We start from the raw sequence: 23,635 nt of genomic DNA, 5'->3' as shown, positions 1-23,635 counted from the left end.
CTCCACTCTTCAACACAGGCTAGCACTCTACCACTTGAGCCACAGTGCCACTTCCGGTTTTCTGGTGGTGTAAGAGTCTCACAGACTTTCCTGCCCAGACTGGCTTTGAACTGGGATCCTCAGATCTCAGCCTATGAGTAGCTAGGATGACAGGCGTGAGCCACCCATGCCCAGCTGGGGTCACGTCTTTAATGACCACGGAGCCTCCCTCCTGGCACAGCTCCTGGGTGCCCGTTTTCTCCATTTCCCCCAAGCTGGAGAGTGGAGAATCAGTGGAGAATCACTGAAGTCTGGTTCCAGGAAGAGCTCCCCAAAGACAAACAGGCTCACTCTTTGACTACTTGTCACGCTAAAACTGTCTGTCTTCTTGACCTGGAGCATGATTTTCAAAAAGGCTACTTCACCAGAGCAAGGTGGTCGCTCATGGCATTTGGGTTCAATGCAGGTATTTCATGATTGCCATCAGCTACATAGAGAGAGGTTTGGGTTGTGTTGCTCATGGCTGTTGCCTTTGGGACGTGGTTGGTACAAAGTGCAAGTGAGGACAGATGAATGGGTAGATAGACAGATGTAGATGGATGGATGTTGGATGGGTAATTGGATGGTTGGGGTGGGTGGATGATTCATATGTGGCTAGACAGTTAGATGGAAACATAGATGGGTGGATGGATGGAATGATGGATGATAGATGAGTGTAGATGATGGGCAGGTGGAACACTAGATGGGTAGATGGATGGAGAGACAGATGATAGGTAGAAGAGTAGAGTGAATGGATGAATAGATGGATGGTTAGATGGATAGATGGGTAGATAGATAGGTGATGGGTGGATGGCATGGGTTGATCAGTGGGTGGAAATGAGAAGGGAGAGGACAGGTAAATGAATGGATAGGTGAGTACTAAGTGAACAGGTAGGTAGATGGATGGATATGTAGATAGATGGATAAGTGGGCAGGTAGAAGATGCATGGGTAGGATCAATTATATCTTGACCAAGTGGGGCTAGGGAAAGACCATTTCTTGCTGCTCCAAAACACTTGGGTCCTGTTGGGGACCTTGGTCACTATGATCAGAGGGTCAGCTGCTGATCTCCAAACAGGTTCACAGAGGCGGACTAAAGAAGAGGCACTGGCAGAGGACAGAGGCAGGAGGCTGGACAGGGAAGGCTAAAGCAAAGACTTGGACAGTGTTTATTGGATGGGGAGAATGGTAAGAGGGCAAGTAGGCTCAAAAAGGATGCTGGAGTAAAAGGGGACTTAGAGCAGAGGCACACGGGGCCACCACCTGCTCCTTCACTCTCCCAGCACCTCAACAAGCCTGCTTGTGGGAGAAAGCTCCACCTTGTCCCTTAGCTCCTCTCAGCTCCTAACACCCTTGGATGAGTCTTGGTCCTATCCTCCCCCAGCATCACCCCAAGAAATAACGACTCAGCACTTGCTCCCTGCAGGCTGGGCATCCACCCTCACCTGGGGGTAACAAAGATGCTATCTGGCAGGGAATCATGGCATGTCCCCTCCCCTCCACCCTGCTCCGTCTCTCCCTGCACTGAGGAGGGACACCCCGGAGGCCAGGGTGTGGACCGAGCTGTGCACACATTGGGGAAGGGCAGAGGCCGGGAGCAGACCAAATCCCTGCCATGACACCCATCTCTGGGGAGGGCAGCCAGGCAGCCAGGGTACAAAAGGGCTGTGGGAGAAGGAGGAAGGCTTTTCTCTGGAAACCCTGGGCCCTGTGGGGTTTGCTCATAGACACGTACCATCTAGTCAAGAGCAAGTCAATGCTTCTAATTGCAAGCAAATGGGATTTCATGAAGCACCGCCCCTTCCCACGAAGGGCAGGAAGTCCTTGGCCTTTTTAGGTCTTTCCTCCTGAATAGCATTAGAACCCCAGGTGACCTACACCCCAGGAAATGGAGGTGTTACTGGCACCAACTGCTCCACAGTCAGCATGGGCTGAATGATGTATGGTCCCCCAAATTCATATGTTGAACTCTTAATCCCAGGGCCTCAGAATGTGACTGTAGAGATGGTTTTGTTGTTGTTTCCTGTTTGTTTGATTTGTACCACGATGGGTGCTTGAACTCAGGGCCTAGGCACTGTCCCTTTGCTCTTTCACTAAAGGCTGGTGTTCTACCATTTGAGCTACAGCTCCACTTTTAGTTTTTGGGTCGTTAATTAGAGATTTAAAAAAAAAGAACTCCTGAGTAGCAAGGATTATAGGAATGAGTGACCAGCTCCCAACTAGAGATGTCTTTTGCAGTTATTTTTTTGTGTTTTGAGACAGTGTCTCACTAAGTCGCCAAGGTTGGCCTCAAATGCATGATCCTTCTCCCAAGCACTGGGATCACAGGCATGAACTACCACATCTACCCTGCAAGATGAGATTGTAGTTTTATAACTTTACCTGACACCTAGCAGTTAATTCTCACCCACACTGACTATCTATAGACTTTTGAATGTGGCAACGAGGACACGGGCCACACAGCTTAGCCTGTGTAGTGACTTCACTCACATGACATTGTCTGGACAGCTGGATTTGCTGGGGCAAGGTCCTGTTCCTTCAGCCCAGACAGATGTACAACCCCGTCTCCTTAAAGGCAGAGTTCCACATCTGTCGAGTGTCTGTCTGAAGGCAGCTTCTCCGAGCACACTCCATGAACAGGTTTGGGACTGTAGATAAGGTCTTTCCGAGGGTATGTGCCAGCTTTGGGGCTCCCTCTGGGGCCTCAACACCTCGCTGAGCTTTTTTGTTCATGGCTGCTACTCTCCCAATGGAGCTATGCCTCCACATCCAGCTTTTTTTTTTCTGATTAGCTGGAGGTGAGAGTTCATCAGATTTCTCTCAGCCCTCAGCATCATAAGTAGCTAGGATTGTAGGCGTGAACCACCAGCACCTGGCTCATCCACCGTCTCTTTAATGGCAGTCTGGCCCTTCTCAACCTGCTGGGTGTTGTCATACCCTGAAATACAGGGTATGACGAGGCTCCGAGAAAGCAGAGTGGCAAGCAGAGTGGGGTGAGCTGATGCCAAGTCCTCCCTCCTCACAGGGCCCTCCACACATCTCAGAGGCTCCCAACTTGGCTGCAGACAGGGACTTTAAAGAGGAAATTAAGCTACCATACAGTCCTTAAGGCAGGCCAAATCCAGTATGAATGGTGTCCTTACACGAGATTAGAACACAGACACACTCTGAGGGGGACCAGCCGAGGAAAGCTGCCATCTGGAAACCACGGAAAGAAGATATCCACCACACCATGACTCTAGCCTCCAACTTCCAGACTCCTTGAGCCAATCATTTCAGTGACATATGGCCCCCAGGCCAACAAGACTTCAGACAACACTACCCCTGGCCCTTCTATCCTTCAAAACACGGAGGCCTGGCTAGTACACATCTGTGTAAACCCACCTTCAAACACCTGAGGTAAACAACAGGAAGAAAGGTTTCCTTGGACTCACAGTTTGAGAAGTTTCGGTTCATGATCTCTTGGCTCACTTGGGCCTGTGGGGAGGCAGTGCATCATGGGAGGAGCCAAAGGTGGGGCAGAGCTACTTACCTCCTGGTGGCCAGGAAGCAGAGCAAGCGGAAGGGGTCAGAGATAAATAGGGCCTCCGAGAACACACCCCTGGGACCTGCTTCCTCCAGCTAGGCCACACCTCCTAGAGTTTCCACTACCTTTCATTCCAGCCGTGAACTGGTGAATGGATTCATCTGTTGATAAGGTCAGAGTCCTTTAAGCCTTCCTTCTATGGCCTTTAAGAGTCCTTTAAGACTTCCCCTCTGTGAGGCAGGTTCTCAGTCTTTTCCCTTTTCTTCTCCCTCCTTTCTCCCTCACCACTCCTGCAGGTGTAACTGATACTTTCTCTTCCCAAACTAGTGTGAGATAATCAGCAGAACTCATAGAACTCAAGGAAAGACCAAATAACTATAGGTATGGGTTGCAGGCCTGGCCACTGCACCCAGCTTGTGAGGGGATTTGTCCACACCAAACACAGGGCCTACAAGAGTGCCAATGAGACATCCCGACAGGATGGCAGTGGGACCGGCCACTCACCAAGGGCAGGGGACATTGTGTTGTCAGCCTTCTCCCATAATGCTGTGCGGGATGGAGGATGAGAGCATTTGGGCCCCATCCATGAAACACAGGACCGTGTTCCCAGAAGAAAGAGGCATCGGTTACCAGATACAGGAAAGAGGGTGTGGATGTCCACGAATCCACTTCTCATATCTTTCACACACCAGGCAGACAGCAAATTGCACCTCCTCAGTCCAGACCCCCTGACAGCAGCCCTCACTTGACCAGGTGCCTGGAAGGATCCTTCAGGAGCAGAAAGGGAGGGTGACTCCCACAGCTATAGGGACCCTAATACACTGGCAAGTGAATTAAGCAGTTACCACCCAAGCTCCTCAGGATCTCTTCTCAATCTCAAGCAGATCTGTTCCAGGCTAGGGGTCAGATGGGTCCAGTGCCTGCCTGAACCAAGTCTGTCCTGCATGCCTCATGTCCTCCTTCCTCCTCCCTCCCTCTCTCCCTCCCCCCCTCCCTTCTTCCCTTCCTTCCTTCCTTTTCTTTTTTCTTTTTTTGTTGGTTATGGGGCTTGAACTCTGGGCCTGGGCGCTATCCCTCAGCTCTTTAGCTCAAGGCAAGCATTCTACCACTTGAGCCATAGTGCCACTTCCGGTTTTCTGGTGGTTTATTGGAGATAAGAGTCTCATGGACTTTTCCTGCCTGGGCAGGTTTTGAACTGTGATCTCAGATCTCAGCCTCTTGAGTAGCTAGGATTACAGGTGTGAGCCACCGGCGCCCAGCTTTCTCTTTTCTTTCTTCCTTCCTTCCTTTCTTTCTTCCTTTCCTTTTTTCTTTCTTTCCTTTTTTCTTTCTTTTTTTATCGGTCGCGGGGTCTGAACTCTGGGCCTGGGTGCTATCCCTCAGCTCTTCAGCTCAAGGCTAGAGATCTACCACTTGAGCCACAATACCATTCCCGGCTTTTTCTGCTTATGTGGTGTTGAGGAATCAAACCCAAGGCCTTGTGCATGCAAGGCAAGCACTCTGCCACTGAGCCACCTTCCCAGCCCCCCATTTTTATTTCTTGTGCCAGTCCTGGAGTTTAAACTCAGGCTCTAGACACAATCCCTGAACTTTTTTACTCAAGGCTGGTGCTCTACCACTTGAGCCACAGCTCCACTTCTGGGTTTGTTTTGCTAGTTCATTGCAGATAAGAGGCTCACAGACTTTCTGGCCTGGGCTGGCTTTCAAACTGAAATTTCCAGAGGTCAGCGCCCTGAGTAGCTAGGATTATAGGTGTGTGCCATGGTGCCCAGCTTCTGAGTCCAGTCTTTAGCTGATACTTGCTCTTCTCTTGGCCCATCAGAGAAGTTCAGAACAAAAAAGGCTATAGTACCCCAAGCAAAGCATCAGCCCCTGCACCAGCCATGTCTGCTCCAACATGGCTGGAGCAAGAACCCTGCAGAGCCTAAATCAACGAGGGAGGAGAATGGAGACTGACAGAGACCAGCACTGAGGATGCGCAGGGGCCAGTGTTGTTCTGATGGACCTAAGCAGGCCAGCAGCCAGCCAGCAGCGACCTTTGCAGAGAAACTCTGAGAAATAGAGCCTGTGGCCTGCTGTGGCCAGTTCTTCAGGAGTCCTCCAGGTCTTCTGATTCCTTCTCTGCACATCTGACCCTCCAGAACTCTCCCAAGCGAGGTCTCCTGTGCTATAGAATATGGGACATTAGAAGTGAATAGATGTCCTAGCTGTGACCTTGAGCAAATTGCCCACCTTTCTGCCCTGCCCCCACATCTCTCCTGGGGCTTCTACTTAGCAGGAGGAGAAGGATGCTGGTACAGGGGGAGGGCGGGGAGGGAGGCTCCTTGGGACTCTAAGGAGGCAATCCCCAGCTTCCCAGAAGCTGTAGTTAATTGAATGCTATTTGCCACACCCCAGGGGGCTGACGGGGAAAGGAGCTCAGTGAGATGACAATGAACTTGAGAAAGCTGGAGAAGGTGAGAGCTGCCTGCAGACACCAGGGCCAGCTCCTTCCAGCCGCTGTTCCAGCTCCTGGAGACTGGGGTCGTTTCAAGGCAAGTCAGTCGCTCACAGTGTCGCTCACAGTGTCCTCCCGTGGGCCATGGAGAGCCACAGCCAGGGCAGCAGCAGTTGGCCAGGTCCTGGGGCACTGGGCTGTCACTGTGTCTCCTGGGAGCAGCCCTCGCTGGCACCCTGCGCCCTGCCCACACTCGGTGGCAGGCTGGGAGGAGGGGGCAGAGTGGAGATGTTAACGTGTCTGACATGCCAAGTGCCATGTGAGCCCCAGGGCTGGGAAGACAGCGGAGAGGCTGCTGGAGAACAGGGGGATTATGGTACCAGCTGCCCCTGCAGGCTTCTCTGCTGATGCAAACTTCCAGGAAGAGAGGCTGAGCTCTCCCCAGGCACACAGCTAGGAAGTGGTAGATGCCCACTTCCAACCTGGGTCAGCCACGGGGCCTTGCTGTGTCCCATGACAGCATGAGGCCTCGGTGTCCTCCGTGCGTCCCTTCTGCCAGGCCTCTGCCCATCCCCTAATCCCAGCTTGGCAGGCCTCCAACCTCTTGCCACTTTAGCTCCATCCTTCCCCCCCATCCACAGCTTGCTTTTTTTCACACAAAGCTTACATTGTGTTGCCATTCAGACCTTGTTTACGAGCCTGCTGTGGCTCCCTATTACTGCTAGGAATCAAATTGGGGTCCCCAGGCAGGCATAAGAGAACTCTAAAGCACCTGGCTCCTCCTTGCCTCTGGTGTCCCATGTCTCCATCCCCCCCGCCCTCCATCCCTGACCTTTATCTCTAAATGCTGGCCAGTCAGCCCTTCTTCGGAGAAGCTCCCAGCTGCACATGCCCACTATGGCTTCTGCCCTCCCTGGGCAGTGGGTAGAATTATGGCTCCTCACCGGAGTCTGTGTTCAAATTGTGGAACCTGTGAATATGTTGTTACATGGCAAAAAGAATTGAAGGTTGCAAAAGGAAATAAACTGCACTTGTTTTTCAGAGACTGGAGCAAGGAGTGTAGCACAGTGGTAGAGCATTTGCCTCACTTGCAGGAGGCCCTGGATTTCTTCCCCAGCATTGAAAAGATGATAGACAGACAGATAGGTGTGTAGAAGGAAGGTAGACAGACAGACAGATAGAACAAGCAGATATATAGATGGGTAGGTAGACAGTAGATAGATAGATAGATAGATAGATAGATAGATAGATAGATAGATAGATAGATAGAACACAGCAGTATCCTGGATTATGCAGGGAGTCCAATGTCATCCTAAGGACAGTTAAGAGTGGAAGGAGATGTCCAATGCCATGGCTCATCCCTGTAATCCCAGCTACTTGAGGAGACAGAGATCAGGAGGATTGAGTTCAAGGTCAACTGGTGCAAAAAAAATTTTAAGACTACATCTTAACCAATTAAAAAGCTAAGCATTAGCCAGGTGCCAGTGGCTCATGTCTGTAAGCCTAGCTATACAGGAGTCTGAGATCTGAGGATCATGTTTCAAAGCCAGTCCAGGCAGGAAAATCCATGAGACCTCCAATTGACCACTAGAAAAACCAGAGCGGGAGGTATGACTCAACATGGTAGAGAGCTAACTTTGAGCAAAAGAGCTCAGGGACAGTGCCCAGGCACTGAGTTCAAGCCCCATGATGGGCAATAAATAAATAAAATCCATGGTTTGTCTGGTAGCTTGTGGCCAGGGCCAGTGATGACTCCCGGGGACATTTGTCAATGTCTGGAGAGTGCTGGTCAGCACAACTGAGGGCTGCTACTGGTATCTAGTGGGCAGAGGCCACCGCTGTGTGGGATGGGACCAGCACAGAGAGCTACACAGCCTTGGTGCAGCAACGCAGGGCTGAGAACTGGACTGCTCACAGGCTGGCCCCTGGCTAGGACCAGCTCAAAGCATCTGTGAGCTCTGTGCAAGACACTGGCTCCACAGACTCTGCCCGTGCCACTGGTGTGTACACTCAGGTAAACAGTAAGGCCAGCAACCCTGGCCCTGAAGGTTGAGGCCCCATCTTTTCCATCCTTTGTGCACCGTGGCTTTCATGCTGGGACAGGACAGGAGTGGGTTGGGCTAGCAGGTTGAGGAGGGGAGACCTCCTTCCTCTGAGTATCTCTGTCGCTCCATCCACCTCTGATTCCTCCTCCCTACCAGACTCCCACCTCCCTGGCTATGTTCTCTGTCTCTGCCTCCATCTCCCTGTCTCTCTGTGCTTCGCATCTCCACTCTGTCTCCCTCTCTGATTCCCACCATCATTCTCTCCTGGCTCTTTCATTGTGGTGTGTGTGCTGATATCAGCATTTGGACTTCAAGCTCTGTATTCTCGCTTCACTTTTTCACTCGAGAATGGTGCTCTACCACTCGTGCCACACCTCCACTTTTGGCTTTGTTCGCTGGTTAATTGGATATGAGAGTCCTGTGCACTTTTCTGCCCAGGCTGGCTTTGAGCGTCAATCCTCAGATCTTAGCCTCTTGAGTAGCTAGGGTTACAGGCGTGAGCCACCAGCACTGGGCTCTGTCCTGGCTTTTGTCTCCACCACCGATGCTCTGTCTATCTCTAGCTCTCTGTCTTCTGTCTCATAGAAGAGCTCTGGTGACAAGCTCTGCTGGCTGGCAGTGGAGACCTAGGCTCTGGGTGTGCTGTCAGGAGCTGCGTGTCTGCAGGAAAGGTGGCTGGCCAGGCACCCAGGCCCGGCCAGGTGTCCAGGTGTCCAGGGAGAAGGAGCTGAGGCAGGAAACAGAAGGTATGTGGGGAGAAGCCTCCCCAGAGAGTATGTGGCTGCCATGTACAACTCCCATCACCAGCCTCCATTTCCTGTCTGCATAGTGAGGAGAGGGGAGGGCCGGGGAAGGTGCTCAGGTAGGTGACAGGAAGGAAGTCACCAGCAGGGCCACGTTGGTAAAGCAGCCAGGACACGTGCACCCGCCCCTCCCTTTGGGGGTTGGACTGCCTTTGGGGCTCCTGAGTGAGAACAGATTCCACGAGTTTCAACCATGTTCTTTCTGTTTGCACAAGAACAGGCCACCCTAGCTTCCTTGGTGGGGGCGGGATGGGGGAGATTCGATCTTTAACAAACAAACACACCCTGAGCTCACCAGAGGATCTGAGAGGAGTGAGTCCCCCACCTCCTCTCCAGCCCCGCGCGTTTTAACTGGGTGGACAACGCAAGACTCAGCATCCAAGGGTTGGATACCCTCAGTCCTGGAGTCCTAGCATGCTAGTCAAGGAACCACGGTGAAATCGCACTGTGAAGTGTGTAGCCAACGTCACTAACTAATGAAGATGGGTGCCAAGCCCATCCCCAGTCTGAGTCCAAGCCCTGCTCATGGCCCACAGCTCAGTGCCTGGTTATCACACAAGGGTCAGACAAGCAAGAAAGGAATGGCAAAAGGGTGGAAGGTGGGCTGTGACAGCCAAGGGCAGGTGGCCCAGCACCTTCTGAGCCCACCCCTCCCTACCACCCAGAGGGCACTGCTCCTAGGCTCCAACAGTCCCCAGAAGGCAGAGAGCCTCCACCTGTAAAATGGCCTTGTCTGGGCTTAGATCAGATCACCTTTACCCTCTTACCTGCTAGCCTCAGTTTCCCCATTCTTCCATCTCCTTAAAGAGAGGAGTTCCTTCTTCCCACCCACTCTGTGCCCGCTGTTGCTGCTAGAAGCTGGGCCGCCAGGATCCGCTTATACCATCTTCACGAGCCCTTGTCTGCTTCCACATGGGACCAGGGGCACAGAATTAAGAGGGTGGGGGCACAAAGGAAGGGGACATCAAGAGCAAAACCAACCCAACAGTGGCCCCTGTGGCCCAGTGAAGGAAGATGATGGGGTCCCAGAAGCCTCTGCAGGAGCTCAGTTCATCTGAAGCAGCCAGCCATCTTGGCCAGCAGCCCAGGGCTCCTCAGGAGTCAGACAAGGGGTGGGAGTCAGGGGGAGATGGGATCAGTTCGTGTCAGAAGTTGGAGTTGGGTAGGGAGCACCTCCTTCCCCATGAGCACGCAGTGTGTCTTCAGCAGAGCTGTCTGGCGAAGGGGCCGAGTGTTGGCGCCTTGCAAAGGATCGTCTCCCCACTCTGACAACCAAAAAGTTTGAGTTAAATATTCCTGTTGCCCTGGCAACCTTTCCTCCTGGTTTTCCCCCTGTCATTCTCCATCATAAACCCTGGTGGAACTTTTCACTTCAATTGGAAACTTGCCGTTGCCAAGGCAACCCCTTAAAGCATCCTAAAGATGCAGGTGGGCTGCAGGTGATGGGGGTGGATGGATCTGTCTATTGTTTGGTCCAACATGGCTACCTGGTGAGGAGGAGGGGGATTTCTGGCATTGGCAGGGTCAGGTAGAGTGATGCTACTAGAGAGAGGCCAGTGGGTCTTTCCAAATGCACTCATTCATTCATTGCCTCCTTCACTTGCTTCTCATTCACTCATTCACTTAGTTGTCTACACACTCAATCACACAACCATCTATTCTGCCTTCCCTAGAACCAGATGGATGGAGAGATGGAAAACCCCAAGGCACACAGCCCTGAACATGGAATGACAGAACAGAAAGAATGCTGGCTTTGGATTTCAGACAGGCTGGTTCTGGGAGTGTTGGAGGAAAGTGTCTGGCCAATGTTAGTCCCCAGCTTACCACACAGACAATGGACCTCCACCCTGAGCGTTGGGTAAAAGAGCTGATCCCCAGGGCAGTCAGCAGGTGGTAGAAGGGTTCCAAGATGGACACAGAGCCAAAATAGACAGAGAGAGAGAGGGAAAAGGCTTGTGAGCAAGAGCCACTCCCCCATCCCCCAGATCTGCCCCAAGGAGAGGGATAAGTAGGAGGGGGAAGCACATTGGCTTAGCCTGTGGCTCTCCAGGCCTCTCTAGCTAGGTCTGAGGTAACCCCAACAGCCTACCAGGATGTTTTCTTTCCCTTCTTCTGCAGATCAGAAAACTGATGTTCCAGGAGGTAGCATAAGGTTACCCTGAAAGTGCATGGAGAATTCACCCGTAGGCTGAGTTCTTTCCAGATTTCCTCATTTAATTCTCAAAACAATCTTAGGAGGCGGATTGCATCATCCCTCTCCCACCGACGGGAAGCCAGGCAGCTCACACAGCTTGCCTAGGATCTGGGGGTTCCTGGTGCAGAGCCACAAAGCCATCTACCCTCGGGACTGGTCTTCCCTTTCCAGTCCCAAGTCACCCCTGAGAGGATGGAGGGGACCCATGCTATCCTGATGGATAGCCCTCTGGCTGCCCAACCTCCACCTACCTGGCCTTGCCGAGTCCAGGGCCTGGCTACCACTGGTCAAGGTGCCAATGAGGGACAGAGGCTGGGCAAGGGTACAAGGTACAGGGGGAGTAGGGGTGAGGCTGGGAAGTCAGGCAGGCGCATTATCAATACCAGACATCCCAGAGACATAGAATAGGAAGCCCCTTGGAAGGGTGAAGAAGAGAGGAAGGAAGCAGGGGAGTCTAGGAGTGGAGAGTCCTATCCTCCTCCCAAAAGAAACCATTGTTCTGAAAGAGCACTGCACACAATGTAGCCCAGCCCTAGGCTGGGCACTCCATATCCAGGGATTCTCCAAACCGCATTGGTTTCTGCATCCCTTTCTTCTCCCCACTCAGCTCAAAGGGATGGCTGGTCCCTCCAACCATGTTCTGCCCCTAAATCCACCAAGATCTATCTCCGCAGGAGCTGTGACCGTGTCTCCTGACACCCAGACATTCTTCTCCAAGATGGCCTCCCAGTGTCCTGACCAGAGAGACCTTTGCAGTCCAGTTTTCCCAAAAGGCTGAGACTCCTAAACTTGGAAATGGGGTGAGGCTTGGATGGTGGCTCCTTGCTCCCTCCTCCTACCTTCCTATGTTTTCACTTTTTCCCTCATGCGTTTGTGAAGTGCTGTAAACACTGAGGTTTCTTCCGTTACTTTCTTGCTCATCACCGTTTAATTTTCCTTCATAATATTTACCTGTACCTGACATCCTGTCATGTGTCAGTCTGTCCATTTGTAGGTGGCCCTGCAAGAGCTGGGAGCTTTGGCTTATTGGTGGGTGTCCCAAGGCTGTTTCTGGCACTTAATCACTGGTACTTAATAAACACTAGCTAAGTCCGTGAAAGGCTCAGACACCTCTGTGGAGGGTGAAAGTGTGTTCTCAAGACCAGACAAGCCTTGGTGAGAGGCCCAGGCTCGGGCCCATCACACTCACAACTGTGTGATTCAGAGAAAGACTAACACATTCTCTACTTTTACATTCCAGTGATGTTCTTGGACACTCTTCTTGCTGGCCCTGGTCTCTGGGGAGGCCCCTGGCTCTGCTGGCCCCTTGCTGGGTCTTCAGCAAGGGCTCCGAATACAGCCACCTGCATGCAGAATATTTGTGTTGAGTGAGCAAATGAATGAATGGAATGTTTCAAAGGGGCCTTAAGCAGAGGAGTGACAGGATCAGACATGGCATTTAAGAAGAGGAGTCTGGTTGCTGTTTGGAAATGGGGGGCAGGGGCCAGTGGGCAATCATTGTAGGTGGTCCAACTTGGGCTTGAGCAAAGAATCCGACAGATCTAGGGAGGGCACAGACAAAGCTAAAGATATCACAGCCTTTGCCATGGGGAAGGTTCCCAGAATGTCATTGCAGTGACATGGATGATGTGGGCATCAAGAATCCCCACTTTGGGCTGGGCACTGGTGGCTCACACCTGTAATCCTAGCTACTCAGGAGGCTGAGAGCTGAGGATCACGGTTCAAAGCCAGCTCGGGCAGAAAAGTCCATGAGACTCTTATCTCCAATAAGCCACTAGAAAACCGGAAGTGGGCTGTGGCTCAAGTGGTAGAGCGCTCACTTGAGCTGAAGAGCTGAAGGAGAGCGCCCAAGCCCAGAGTTCAAGCCCCATGGCCGACCAAAAAATAAAAATTAAAAAAAAGAATCCCACTTTGGGCTGGGAAGGTGGCTCAGTGGTAGAGTGCTTGCTTCCCATGCATGAGGCCCTGGATTCGATTCCTCAGCACCACATGAGCAGAAAAAGCCGAAAGTGGTGCTGTGGCTCAAGTGGTAGAGTGCCAGCCTTGAGCTGAAGAGCTGAGGGACAGCGCCCAGAGCCAGAGGTCAAGCCCTACCACTGACAAAAAAAGAATCCCTACTTTCTACAAGAGGAAACTGAGGCACAGAGATTCTACAACCTTGCCAGGTCATTCAACCAGTGAAAGATGGATTGCAACCCAGGCCATGCAGTCCTGGGATACCCAGAGGAAGCCCCTCCCACACACCCTTCCCTTCCAGTCTCATTTTCAGGGTAAGCATCAGTGGGGCTGATGGCTTTGAGGAGGCTGAGAACATTCCCAGTGAATGTGGAAGGAAGCAGCAGCTCCCCCCAGGGGGGAGGGGCCTGTGTGGTTTTCCTGTCCCACTGTGCACTTCCCTGCCTAGCTGGTCAGGCACAAACTCCTCCCCAGAGGTCCTCTCCCTGGGTAGGCTGGGGAAGGGCAGAGCTGTGATGACATAGGGGCTGGGGGCCAAGAGGCCTTCACCAGACCTCGCAGCTGCCCTTGGGCTGAGCCCAGTATGTCTCTGATCCCTTCTCCTTACCACCTGCTCCCCAAAGACTGTGGATGTTCCAGCCTAAGAAGTCAAGTGTGTGGGCAGTGAACCCACATACCGCTGCCCACACGTTTCTCGGGGGAATCCGATTGGGGAGGGACCAAAGGAAGGAGATTGGAGAGGGACCAAAGGAAGGAGCTAGTTGCTGTTGCATCGTGCTGCTGGGCCAACAAGGCCCTCCAAACACAGGCGAGAGCTGCAGCCCGTGCGGCCCAGTCAGCCCGTGTGGGATTTGTCCTTCCTGGGTTGAGCTGGTCTTTCCCACCCCCAGGCTTCCCCCTGACCTGTCCCTGGGCCACACCACACACAGAGAATCTATCTTCCATACTAGGAACACTTCCACGCCTCCTCCTGCCTCTCCCAGGTACTCCTGCTCCTTGGGCACAGACTCTGTCCCCGCTGTGCCCCTGCGCAGGGTCTCTTGTCACCATACACTTCCCAGTGCTGGACCGAGTCATGCTGGACTCTAGAGACACCGAGGCAGGTAGGCTCCTGCCTTCTCTGGCCCCTCTGGACCAGGAGCCCTGCGATAGCCCAGTCAAGTGTGACCCCCTGTGATTTGCCGGGATGCCTTGGGGGATTCTGCACTCTGTGTCTAATATCCTATGCTTGCACTGGGCATTGTGGCCCAGGTGGACTGTGAAGCCACGCCTCCTCCTCTAACCCCACAGCGGCAGTAAGACAAGTCACTCCCGGGTCTCAGGCTCCTCAAGGGGTCTCAGGGATGAACTAGTTGAATCTCCTGGTTCACAAAGGGGAAGCTGATGTCCAGGGTGCCACCTGGGTGGTGCATAGTCACTTCTGGTTTGCCCTGCCCCCCAGGGCTGCTCCATGTGTCTCCCCAGCCCCAGGAGAGCATATGCTGGCTCAGGCCCTTCTCCCAGCCAAGGCCCCCTTCTCCTCGAGCTGTCTCTGACACCCTTTATTAATGGTTGAGGAGTCTAAATGTCATGACATGACGTTCAGGAAGTGCCAGGAACCCATTCTGCAACATGATTCAACTGTGTAAAATGCTGTCTGCCTGCATGTGAATTACGGCTGGAGAAATGTGGAAAACTAGCTGTGGGAAATGAAGAGCGGGTGGGATTCGAGATGATCCTTCCTTTTCTGTGTGTGTGTGTCTGTGTGTCTGTGTGTCTGTGTGTCTGTGTGTCTGTGTACTAGAACTTGAACTCAGGGCCTGAGTACTGTCCCTTAGTGTTAAGTTGACATTCTGCCAGTTGAGCCACAGCTCCATTTCTTTTTTGTTGGTTAACTAGAAATAAGAGTCTCACAGACTTTGCTGCCCAGGCTGGCTTTAAACCACAATCCTCAATGTCCAGCCTCCTGAGTTGTTAGGATTACAGGCATGAGCCACAGGCACCTGGCGCTTCATGCCATTTCATCTTAGTATTTCCACACTGCTCTGTGATGGACATCTAAGAAAAGAGGGTCTGGCTGGGTGCTGGTGGCTCACGCCTACCAGCTACTCAGGAGGCTGAGAGCTGAGGATCAAAATTGGAAGCCAGCCTGAGCAGGAAAGTCCATAAGATTCTTATTGCCAATTAAGGACTAAAAAAGTAACAAGTGGAGCTGTGGCTCAAGTGGTAGAGAACTAGCACAAAAGCTCAGGGACAGCACCCAGGTCCTGAGTCCAAGCCCCAGGACCAGCAAAAAGGGGATGGGGATCTGGCCAGCTTCCCACCTCTGTGATTCTCAGGGAGACAGGTATAGCAGGCCTGCACCAGAGAAAGGACTAGCACCCAGGTTCTCACCTAGGGCCTGTAACAGAGAGACCAAATTAGATAGGCTGGCAAAAAGGTCATATAAAATCTGCCTTCCCAGCCACGTTGAGCTCACACCACTGTACCCAGAAGGCACCAGAGGACATTCCCACAGACAAAAGTTGCAGCAGGAGGGCCAGGAAACAAAGAGGCTGCTGTACAGACCAAGTTCCAAAATAAGCCGGACTTGGACTTGCACAGAGTCTGGTCACCATGGCAACAGAAAAGTTGTTCTGTAGATGCTGAAAGACCCATCAGCCACAGCCTTCTTCCCTTCCCTTGATTCAAGCCATAGCCACCTGGAGGAGCCGAAGAGAGCCAGACCACAGCACAGACACCTCCTGTGCTGTCCCACAGAGCCACTTCCCTTGGGTCCTTTAAGATGTCATCTTTGCCCTGCAAGCAGGAGCACTAGGGCTCTAAGACAGAGGCCTCGCTGGCAACACAGCACTTGGATCCAAGCCTGGATTCTAGCTCCCGTCTCCTTCCCAGCCCTCTAGGAGGATCCTTTAGAGTCTCAGCTTTCTCCTTCCTACCCACAGCAGTGCTGTGTCCCACCCCAAGGGGCATGATCACCCATGAGCAAGGACTCTGGGACTCTTGTAAGTATCTCCTGCCACGAAAGCTCAATGCCAGCAAGGTCCTCTGTGTTATCCTTCAGTAGCTCCTCCCCATGCAGGGCATGGTGGCCAATAGATCGTGGCAGTTAATGTTTTATGTGTATCCCAAGCTTTCCCATACCACTTCTGGGGACAAACCCTGTCCTGTCAGGTTCTAAGGATAGGAAGTAAGCCAGACCTGACCAGTTGATCACTGTAGCTCATCTCTCTAGCAACTGTGATTGGTCTAAGAGATAATGACTGACCAAAGAAGAGCCAATCAGAGAGCTCCCCTGGGACTGGGAGACTGATACTGAAAGGTTTTGCTTTCTTGATTGTATGGAGTAGGAGTTTTATGTTGCTTTCTGGGACTTCCAGTGACCTTGTCCTATATACCATAGAGAAGCGTACTGATCTGAGCTAGCTGACAGTCAATTCACTCCAGGGTACTGAGCAAGCTTGCTCTTGGCTCCTTTGCACCAAGTGCACCCAGCCCTGGTCCTGCTGACATGAAGCTGTACTTGGCCACCATTTGTCCCCTGCAGGGCCTCCCCACAGAGGAGGGAGGAGAGCAGAGAATAAAGAACACGGGCTAGGACAATGACGTGAGAACTACCTAGATCGCACACTTCCCCACTAAATGGCCCCACAAGGCAGCACCGCGTCATGCAAGGAGGCAGTTTTATTCAGAGTTTGCTGGCCCTGTGGAAACGCAAGCAAGCTGTGTGTCTGTGAATGAGTCATCCACCTTCTCTGGTCCTCAGTCTATCTGTAACACAGATAAGATTTGATACTGCCCAGAGCCACTCAGGATCAAGTTTCCTTTGTCACACCATGGAGAAAGAATGCCCCTGGTACTCACAAGCCAGGCCCTTATTCTATGGAAGCTAACCAAGGCTGATGTAATAGAGACCACCCAGGGGCTTAGCCTGCCCCTAGCAGTCCTCACCCTCCATCTCTCTACTCATGCAGCCAGCTTACCCTACACCCAAGCCCCCTCTGCTTTCCTCCAGCCCCTCACCCCTCTCAGAAGCAGAGATGGCTGGGCCAGGTGGGGCATGAGGAAGTGCAGATCAAATGGCTGCCAAAGGAGTGGCCCTGGAAGCTGGGGGAAGACGCTTCCAGACTCGGTGAAGCTCCCCTCCCCTCCCAGCCCTGCAGCTGAGGAGCCCATTCTTGTGGGGGCAGTGAACAGAACTGTCAAAACAGTACCTTGGCTCCCAGGCTGGGGGCTTATGTAATACATGCTGCCACCCCCATTCCCAGACAGCCCCCGCGCCCCACCCCACCCTAGGGCTGCATCTCACAGCACAGGGCACCTGGAGCTCACACCTCAGGCCTTCAGAGTCCTGTCCTCTCGGACCAAACCACCGCGGCACCTGTGCTCTCTCGCCAGGTCCTTTGTGCTAGCACTGACATTCTGGATCTTTCTCCTCCAAGGCAGAAAGCAGCCTACTCTGTTCTCTGTATTCCTAGTGTCCAGGAAATGTGACTGCTTGGCAAATTTTGTTGAATGAGCTAAAAATATCAATAAGAGTAACAGACACACAGAAAAGGCACCCTATGCCAGGCATATTTCTAAGAACCATAATGCACTAAAGCATTCAATCCTTATTAAAACCCCCACAGTGTGGGCAGTATTATTCCCATGATATATATGGATGGGTAATGGATAGATTGGATGGGAGGGGGAATGGTGAGTGGGCAGGTGGGTAGATGGATGGACAAATATAAATGGATGGCCTAGAGATTCGAAGCAGCATCTGAGGGAAGAACTATATCTCACTAGACCAAAGCCCCCTCTTGTTAGGGCTACCTTATGGAGCATGGAGTTGAGCTATAGCATTCCCACACTTCTTATGACTCTGGACACATCTCTCTCCTCATGGGGGCAACACAAAAGTGGCCTCCCAAGAGCAAGCGTGGCTTTTCTGGGCTGATGACCCCCTGGAGGATACAAGGAGAGGGAGAGAACCAAGATCTAGAAGTTAGGCATAAACCTAGTTGCCCTGCTCCTGGAGGGGTCATTTGCTTAAGCTGGGAACTCTGAGAACCAAGAAAGATCTCAAAGTCAAAAGATTTGAAGGAGACGTGACAGGGACCCAGGACTCCATGGTCTCTAGATGCGGCTGGCACCCGGACAGCAGTCCAGAGCTCCTGACAGATTCGAAAATTCTCTGAGTCCACACAGTCCACATTCGATCGGTGTAGACCCACAATGAGTCATCACCAGGAGATGATTTCTCACTCTTGTTTTGTCACCCATGTGTTGTTGTTACCTGAGCAAAATACATATGCGTGTAGGTGTGTATATATGCAAACATCTGATCTGAATAAAAATTCCAATGTGTCTAGTCTTCTAAGATTGTGAGATCATTCTAAGAGACAGCAGCAAAGACCTGGAAGGTCAGAGATCTCTCGTTTGGACCTTGGCTGTGAGCCTGCTTCCTACAGTGATGGGATGAGGATGCCTACTTCCTGGGAACATGGTAGAGATTAAATGACAGTGTGCCAGGAACACCCCTGGGGGAGGGGAGGTTGGTACCCGCAAGAATTTCTGTCCATGCTAATCCAGTGGTGAACCCCAGGGGCTCTGGGCTGCAGAGTTGAGCCAGGGCTTTCCAGATTCCCAGGACCGAAGGCCCCTGTGAAGCCGTACCAAGAGCCACCTGGTGGCCAAACCCAGCTGCCCACAAGCTGTGTCTAGTGCTCTGGTGCCCCCTTGTGGAAGCCGTAATCACACACCTGGCACAACAAGAGAAGAAAGAGCCCTTTCCCCACCCACCACCACCCCCCCCCCCCAAAAAAGGAAATCCACCCCAGACAAGAAAGTCCATGAGACTCTTACCTCCAATTAACCTCCGGAAAACTGGAAGTGGCACTGTGGTTCAAAGTGATAGAGCACTAGCTTTGAGCAAAAAGAGCTCAGGGACAGCGCCCAGGCCCTAACCCCCTCCTCCCACAAAAAGGACCTGGACCAGTAAGCTGCCTCACTGGCTGCTTGAGGTGCTCCAGCACAGTACTCAGTACTTGGTAATGTTTAGAAGCTTTGGACACTTTAGAAATGGAGGCCTAGACTCACGGCACAGCTAACCAATAGGGTCTTTCTGATTTCTGCTCCAGCTCTATGTGAGGACCAGTGGTTCACCCTCTGTTTACCGAAAGAGCCCATCACAGGACCAGCCGACTCCTGCACATTCTGGGCCAGGGGCATGGCTATAATCACTCTCCCCTCAGTCCTTGCAGCCACAAACTCAGTCACATCCCACACTGGTCAAGAAACGTCTCCTAGAGAAACCCAGCCTGAGGTTCCCCCTGAGCCTAGAAGTCCCATGCTAACCATGTCCAACGACTCAACTGACTTACAAGCCTGGACCTGCGCAAAACCCTCCCTCCACGGGGAGGATCTTACAGTTTCTAGTGTCGTACTAAGTAAGAATAGGAAGACCAGATGCCCTTATCTTGTTCCTGAGTCTAGGAGACATGATTCATTCCCCCTCCACTTAATATGTTGGCTACAGGCTTGTAAGTTTGTCAAAGTTAGGTTTTATTAAGCTCAGATACAGTCCTTCTTTTCCTAGTTTTTTTCAGAGCTTCTATCATAAAAGATGTTGAATTTTGTAAAAAGCTTTTTCTGCGTGGAGATGTTTTTATTCCTGATTTATGTGATTTATCAGTGTAGGTACATTAAACCATCCTTGCAGCCTTAAGATACAATGTGTATGATCTTTTCAATGCAATGTTGAATCTGGTTGTCAAAAAATCTTATTGAAGGAGAAAAACAAAGGAGGGGGTAACAATGTTTGACAAGAAATATACTCATGACCTTACTCATGTACCTGTAACCCCCCTGTATAGCATTATTGTGAAAATAATGTACAGAGGGGTTACAATTACATGGGCAAGATCATGAGTACATTTCTTATCAAGCATTGTTGCCTCCTCCTTTGTTTCCCCTTCCCATCCCTTCCCATCCTCCCCTCCCACCCAATCCCCCTCCCCCTCTCCCCCCACCCGATCCTCCTCCCCCCTTCCCCCCTCACCAAAGTTGTAAAGTTCACTTTCAACATAACGACTTGTACATCTCATTGTTGCAATGGGTCCACCTGTATTCCTATTAATCCTGTACAGCATCTTTACAATAAAATAAAATTTAAAAAAAATCTTATTGAGCCAGGCATTGATGGTTCATACCTGTAATCCTAGCTACTCAAGAGGCTGAGATCTGAGAATCACAGTTCAAACAAAGCCAGCCAGGAAAAAGCTGGACGTAGCACTGTGGCTCAAATGATAGAGTGCTAGCCTTAAGCACAAAGAGGCTCAGGGATAGTGCCCAGGCCAAGTTCAGTCCCCAGAACAGGCCAAAAAAATAAATAAAAATTATTGAGACTTTCTGCATAGACGCTCCTCAAGCTTCATCTAATGTTTTTTGTTGTTTCATCTGGTTTTGGAACAAATGTAACATAAGACTCACAGAATTGGCTGAGTAGTGTTCTCCTTTCTATTTCATCATAGTGTGAGGAGTATTAGTATTAGCTCTTCTTTAAAGGTCCAATAGAATTTTGCAGCAAATCCATCTGGTCCTGCCTTTCCTATGTCGAGAAACTATTACTGCTCCAATTTTAATTGCTTGTTTAAGTGGTTTATACAGTCTTGGCTCAATTTTGGTAGTCAGCCCTACCAAGCAACCTATCCGTTTCCTCTAGATGGTCCACTTGGCACAGATTTCGAAGTATTTTGATGATTCTTTAGATTTCACTGGCATTTGTTCTGATATTCTCGTTCATCTCTGTTTCTTCTTCTTTTGGTCAAATTAGTTATGGATTTTTTTTCTGGAAAACTTAAAAAATTCCTTGGCAAATGTAGCAGTGGACAAACAGCACAGACATGGCTGAAAATGAACTATACAATTTGTGGATTGAGTGGGTGGAGGATTGGGTGGGGGGTGGGGGGGGGGGGAAGAAGGATGGGAAGGGATGGGAAGGGGAAACAAAGGAGGCTACAATGCTTGATAAGAAATGCTTGATAAGAAACTCATTCTCTTGCCCATGTAATTGTAACCCCTCTATACAGTATTTTCACAATAAAAATAAACAAAAAAAAACAACTTGTGGATTGGGATAGAAGGGAAAAAACTGGGAGAAAGGGCAGGGGTGACACTGTCTAAAATGTAACCATAACCCCTCTGTACATCACCTAGTAACAATACAAAAGTTTAAAATTTTATTCTTAGACCTGGAACCAGCGTCTTATGCCTGAGACACTGAGATGGGAGGCTGAGATGGGAGGATCATGGTTCAAAGCCAGCCTGGGGAGTAAAGTCCATGAGACTCGTCTCACGAAGCTGTGGCTTAAGTTGTAGCTACTGTGCTACAAAAGCTGAGCACAGGGAGCTGGGAAGGTGGCTCAGTGGTAGAGCGCTTGCCTTGCATGCATGAGGCCCTGGGTTCACTTCCTCAGCACCACATAAGCAAAAAGAAAAAAGCTGGAAGTGGTGCTGTGGCTCAAGTGGTGCTAGCCTTGAGCTGAGGGGACAGCGCCCAGGCCCAGAGTTCAGGCTCCACGACCGAACCCCCCCCCAAAAAAAAAAAAAAAAAAAAAAAGCCAAGCACAAAAGCTCAGGGACTATGCCAAGTTCAAATCCCAGGGCCAGAAAAAAAAAAAAAAGTGGTTATATAAAGAAGGGATGGAGCCGGGCGCTGGTGGCTCAAGCCTGTAATCCTAGCTACTCAGGAGGCTGAGATCTGAGGATCTCGGTTCAAAGCGCCAGCCCGGGCAGGAGAGACCGTGAGACTCCTATCTCCAATAAACCACCAGAAAACCGGAAGTGGTGCTGTAGCTCAAGTGGTAGAGCGCTGGCCTTGAGCTGAAGAGCTGAGGGACAATGCCCAGGCCCAGAGTTCAAGCCCCACAACCGACAAAAAAATAAAGAAAGAAGGGATGGGAAAGCCGGGCACCGGTGGCTCACGCCTGTAATCCTAGCTATTCAGGAGGCTAAGACCTGAGGATCATGGTTCAAAGCAGGAATCTCCAATAAACCACTAGAAAACCTGAAGTGGTGCTGTGGCTCAAGCGGCAGAGCGCTTTCGTTGACCTTAAGAGCGCAGGGACAGCGCCCAGGCCCAGAGCTCAAGCCCCACGACCGACAAAAAAAAAAAAAAAAAAAGGCTGAGAATGTGGTAGTACTTCCCTAACATATGTAGCCCTGGTTCAATTCCTTAGCACTATATAAACAGAAAAGGCTGGAAGTGGCACTATGACTCAACTGGTAGAGTGCTAGCCTTAAGCAAAAGCAGCTCAGGAGCAGTGCCCAGGCCTTGAGTTCAAGCCCCAAGACTGGCACACAAAAAAGTTTCAATTTTACTGGTTATCAAGATAGAATGTTGACAACTTTTCTTCCCAAGCTGATCCTTCTGTTGTTTCCTGGGTAGCTAGACTTTAGGAATAAAGCAGACACCCCAAACCTCATTTATCTTTGATAAAAGTCTCCATTTTATTCATCTCTAATCTAGTATTTCTTTCCATCTTCTATTTTTTAAAGCTTGAGGTGCATCATTGGGCCGAGAGCTATTCTTTATGTAGAAACTCACAGAAACTTTTCATGCTGCTTTTGTTCTACCCCCAAGTTTCTGGTAGGTTTTTCATTTTCATTAGATTCCAGGAACTTTTTGATTTCTCCCTTTATGAATTCAGTGACTCACTTATAATTCCACAGTGTGTGCTTCAGTCTCCGTGTCTGCATCTTTTCTGTAGCATCTTGTTGTTGAGTTCCAGCTTAGTTCCATTATGTAGGGTCTGATAGAATACAGGGAGTTATTTCAGTGTTTTTGTGTTTGTGAAGAACTGCTCTGTATTCTGAAGTATTTTGGAGAAAAGTCCATGGGCTACTGAGATGAATGTGTCTTGTGCAGCTGTTGAATTAAACAGCCAGGTCCATGCAGTCTGTGGTGTCATTCAGTTCTGAGATATGTTTGGATGGCCTAGCCCTTGGGGAGTAGTTTGTAAACTCTTCTCTACAGTGACCCCTTTATAAACATCTCATCAGCACTCTGCTCTTGTGCAGACTCGAATGCCCAACAAATAAATATTGGACAGAATCTTCACTCTTTTTCTTCAGTGCTGGGGATCAAACTCAGGACCTTTTTAGATGCTAGGGAAAAGGTCATACCCCTTCCACAGCACTAGCTCCTCCCCTCCCCCTCCCCCAATATTGGGTTTTAGTATGATTAAGTATTAGTATGTTATACAGAAACCCATTCTTTTGTCTCTAAGTAGTACAATGTATCTCCTAACCTGCTGATGAGCAGGTCTGGTTAACTTACTGAGGATAATCTGTAGTTCTGTGTCCTCAGAAGCTGCTGGCTAACCCAGCCATAAACTAGGGGCCCATACTGGGAATGGATCAAGCAATACAGTCACTCAGTGCAGTGATGTTTGTCATCAAAGACAGGGAGCATTTCATCCCTGTGTGACTAGACAGCTAAAGCAATGCAAGATACAGAACCAATGCAGAGCTCACATTAATCCTAAGGAAACTGGGTGAAATGACCTCATCATGGACAAGCTTGTCCTGGTTTTAAATTGGAGATGGCCAGAAGGACCTTAGGCATGAAGTTACAATGTCTGGAGAGAGCAGCCAATGACTGCCAGGACAGGTCTTGAGTACGGCCAGACA

Source organism: Dipodomys spectabilis, unplaced genomic scaffold (genome assembly GCF_019054845.1).
Source record: "Dipodomys spectabilis isolate Male_0828 unplaced genomic scaffold, ASM1905484v1 ptg000163l, whole genome shotgun sequence".
Lineage (NCBI taxonomy): Eukaryota > Metazoa > Chordata > Mammalia > Rodentia > Heteromyidae > Dipodomys > Dipodomys spectabilis.
The sequence above is the reverse complement of the archived record's forward strand: the minus strand, read 5'-3'. Positions refer to the sequence as shown.